Below are 4,893 nucleotides of genomic sequence, written 5' to 3'. Positions count from 1 at the left end.
TTAATTTGACCACTAGCAAATGAATGAGAAAGCAGCAACGACTGGAGTAGCTACATAGAGACACAAACTCAAGGAAGGTTTTTGTTCTAATATTAGGACCAGAAGAAGATTTAATCATGTTTTACAGGCTAAGCAGAAGAAGCTTCTAGAGACAGCAAGTGTGGAATAGAAAGGGAATCAGTCATAAAGCAAAGTTTGTGGAGATCCTAAGGCAGATCTTGATTACAAGGATAAACACCTCTCTCTATGATATAAAAGGATGAAGTGAGAATAGATACAAAAGTAGATAAGCCTGAGGGACACTTTTTAAGATTCCAGTTAATTGTAACTATAATATTTGTTAAACACCAAAGTTTCACATATTTTTGGCAATCAAATGCTTATCATAATACTTTAAAATGTGCAAATTCCATAAGAAAACACACTGGTACCTATATATTGTCATTTCCTAGTTAACATTACTGAAAAAGGAAACCTTCACATTCATTTTTCTTCAACTTGCTAATTCTTATTTAATTCTCCTTTGAAAGAGATACACAAGATCCCTTCCCACAAAACGACATTACCAAAGATCTAACATAAAATTCTGCCCCGAAAGAGGATTGCATATTAAGAATAATTCTCTCTAGCTTTAAGATGCTTGTCTCCAACTGAGAGCAACATGACAAGGCAATCTGATGATTCGTCTTGGTGGTTTGTAATATTTCTGGCTTACAGATATATTTATCTCTGCACAGCCCCACTGTGGGACTCTATCTAAAATAACAAAACTAAACTAAAAATGTCCCCAAGTGCTGGAAATGATTGAAATGAATGAGCTGGAGGACAGGAAGTGATGGGGGTGGGGAGGAGAAAGAAAAGCAGTGCTTGGTATCTCTGTGGTGTCAGTTTCTGAAAGAAGTGGCCTGTGCGACTCATTTTCATGTATTATTATGTATAATACATGATAATTATTATGTATAATAATACATTTTCATGTATTATTATGCTTTCATTATAATGCTTTTTGGTAATTTATAACAAATATATTTATGTGATTGGCGTGAAACATTTTTATTAAATGAGCAGGACTTAAGATCATGAAGTAACTTGATCCTTTCTCAGATGGTCTCTCTAAACCCTCTCTCTGAGGATTTTTGGTTTTTTGGGTTTTTTTGTATTTTTTTTCCTTCCTGGATGAAACCTCAGGCAGTTCTCACAATTTTTCAGGTCCCTCTCAGCCACTGGACAAGAGTCATGTCAGATACGAAAATAAGCAGATCAATGAAATAAGGACAATTTTTAACATCCTCCAGGTTGAAAAGCTTTCTCCTGACAGCTCAGGTCTGATTCAGGCATGGAACCTTCAATAGGCATGCACGGCAAGTATATTTTGCTTCCTCTCTCCTAAGTCCAGCATCCTGACCCTCAGCAGCTAGCATCAAATCAAGCCAGAGAGGGTCTTTGGAAAAACAACACATTCGCAGGGTGTAAATGTAGTTGTGATATGCCATTGGTTCCTTTTAGAGGCAGGCCACTGTGCTATCCATTGCTTCATGGAGTGCCATTGTGAGTTTGTTTGGTTTTTTTAGGGTAAAGAAAGCCCACCCCTGTACCATCTCTCTGAGGTAAATCATACCGTTCCTTTAGCTGGCTTTAAACACTCTCCTCCCCTTTGGCCTGCAGGGGCATCAGGTGATGCCCCTCACTCATTTCTTTTGGAGATTCCTCTGTTCTTCCAGGCAATGTGCTTGAGCTGTCTTTCATGTAGCCACTGGGCCCACAAGAAAACTCACTCTCCCTTGTCTGGCACTTGGATAGAAGTAAAACCCTGCCCACAGCAGTTATTTTTTTCTTTGCTACCAGACAGGGCCCCCCACCGATACTCTCTTGATAGGAGTGAGGCAGCAGTCCCCCATCTCCAGGGTGCATATATCAAGCCCTCCAGGTGGCTCTCTTTTAAAACAACTCTTTCCTAGGGAATTCTCATTCTCTCTCTGTCTCTCTCTGTCTGTCTCTCTGTCTCTCTCTCTCTTCTCTCTCTCTCTCTCTCTCTCCTGTGTTCTGTCTTGAGTCTCTACTCTTTTCTAGGCTAGAGGCCAATGGTAGTGACAGAGACTCTTTGCTTGGCCAAACTTTAGTAAAGCTCCTGAACCTTCTCCTAAGCCCACCTATACACTTTCTTATAAAATCTAGGTTTAGAAAGAGCCCTGGTTAAGTCAGTTTAACCAGAACCCTTGACATCTTGATATCTGACTGGGTTCCTCATCCTCCACCAACCCCCAAATGATGTCTGATCACTCTGGCCTATCTTCAGCAAAGAATCCTGTTAGGTTGTTATAGCCAGAACACCTCCTACCTATGTTGTTTCCTATTAGTAATTTTCCATCCACCAACCCCTTCTCCTCACTGTAAGTTCCTACTTGCCCATGCTGTATTCAGAGATTACCCCTATCTCTCTCCCCCACTGTAAAATCTCATTGTTATGGTCCCTATATCTACCACAATAGTCCTGAATAAAGACTGCCTTGGCATCTTTAACAAATGTAAGGAATTTTTTTTTTCCTTTAACAGTAGCTGATGCTGGTACTGGCAGAAATAATTTGCCCCTGACAACTGCTGCAAGTGTGGTCTCTCCCTTCCTTGAGGATGTGAAGTTACTTGGATTCCTTGTGTTCTTCTCACCTTCGAGAGAGGAAACAAGAACAGAAAAAGCCCCATTGCAGCATCCTGCACATTATTTTAAACATCACCCACCCCACTCCAGGCTGGAAACTCCACGAGGGCAAGACCTTGTCTGTTTGTATACTATTGTGGTCCTTGAAGTCTAACACAGTCCCTGGTACACAGCAGGTGCTCAATAAATAAATATTTGTTAGATGAATGAATTCTGTTTTATTTATTCATTTATGAAAGAGAGAGAAAAAACTCTCCTTTTTTTCGATTATTGCCCGAAACACAAGTTAGCAGCAGGATAATATGGTCTGACTTTAAGAATGGGAAAATTTTATTATTTTTTTTTTTGCCACACAAAGATAAACCTTTATATAGATTTGTGTTAATTAAAGAGCTGTCCCCTATCTTCTCCATCACTAGCATCTGTTTAAATTAGATGATATTAAATCACATAATTTAACTGACAGAGGAAACATTCGAGATAATCTCACTACTCAATTTAAATGACAGAGATTAAGTGACTTTTGCAAAATCTCAACAACAGTTAGTTCTTGGCAGGGTAGAAGGCAGAAAGCAGAACCCAGAACTGTTCTCAGCCCAGCATGACAGTATGTTCCTCTTATTAAACATGAGGCAGTATCCATACTACCTCACAGAATACTTGCAAAAAAGATAAAGTTAAGGTTTTTATTTTGAAGGTAATAAGAAGCTCTTCATTGACAGATCTTATCATTTATAATTTTACTAGAATAGTAGAGATATTTAAAATTGTATGGCTTTCTTATACAATTCCAACCAAACTGGGCATATTGATTACTTAACTGAGTCTGAAGCATACAAAAGGGTTTTTTATTCCAGGTCCATTAAAGTAATTAAGATAGAAGTCTGTTTATAGGAAAATGGCTTGTATTTCTTTAACTTTGCCACCAGTTATTTTCTTTAACAAAAATTCATTTACTATACACTTAACATCATGAAGAGTTTTCTCTCCTTTCACAGAATTCCCATAAAAGTTATGGCAGAAACTAGAACCCTGCTGTACTAGTGGTGGTTTATGGCTAGCGTTTGTCCACCACGAAGTACATTTCTTATCCCCGCTGTTAGACGATAAGCTATGTGTAGACGTTTTAGGACTTTGTATCTTCTCACAACATCTAGCACAAAATAAATATTCATTAATGTATTTATTGACTAAAAGCACCAAAATTTAAAGTTTCTATAGTTTATTTCTCTCTTGGAACTACTGCTTCAACTTTTTTAAATAGTATATTATCAGTATCTTAGAAAAATCTAAATATTAAGAGTCGATGGAAAATCTCTAATAAATTCAGGATATTTCTTTAAAAATAATCTTTTCCAAATTTACTTCTTTACCATTTTATGGTATTCCTAGAGTTACCTTTAATGTGCCCATTACAGGAAAAACTGTCCTTTGTGAGACTGCAAATGTTCAAAATTCTTTTTGAACATATGGAGCTCATACAAAGCCACTGACATGTAATGACTTTCTGAACTCACATCACACAGCGGTTCTTCCATTCAGCAGTATTAGGGAAGAGAAACATTCAACATGATGTTGGAGGCATAGGCTTTTTCATAAACTGATGGATTTGAATCTTTGTTCTTTTCACTGGTTTATGATATTGGTAATATAAATAATTTCTCTAAATCTGTTTTTCCTCTTTGATAAAATGGAGATACTAGCAGAGCCTACCTCATAAAGAAGTTACAATAATAAGTAAGGTGAGGCCTGTTAGACATTGGGCAAAATTGCCTGGTTCTAGGTACTTGATACATTTTGTTAAAATATTTGATCATGATTATCAGAATTTAACTATTTTTTCATTATGATGATTGTATATTCTTGATCTAAGGCATCAAATCTCAAGGGATTATGTTCAAATAATTTTATAATGATATTCTGAGCATTATTGTATATAAAGGCTGGTGACAGAAATATGAAGGTTATACAAGTGAAGCTTCTTAAGAACGTATGTTTTCATAAGTAAGGTTCACATATAAATCAAGTATAGGAAGGACAGTTATAAGATTAGTTGTCAAAATCAAGCTTCTTAGCTAATCAGGAAAGCACTTCATAAATTACATAATATCTAACCACTATGCTACACATCTGAAACTAAAATAATATTGAATGTCAATTCTAATTGAACAATAAAAATTTTTTTATACATCAAGGTTCTTAGAAATGCTATGGCAGTTTAGAGAAAATGGTTCAAA

The sequence above is a fragment of the Pteropus alecto genome, unplaced genomic scaffold, assembly GCF_000325575.1.
Source record: "Pteropus alecto unplaced genomic scaffold, ASM32557v1 scaffold72, whole genome shotgun sequence".
NCBI classification, from domain to species: domain Eukaryota; kingdom Metazoa; phylum Chordata; class Mammalia; order Chiroptera; family Pteropodidae; genus Pteropus; species Pteropus alecto.
This window is presented reverse-complemented; position numbering follows the sequence as displayed.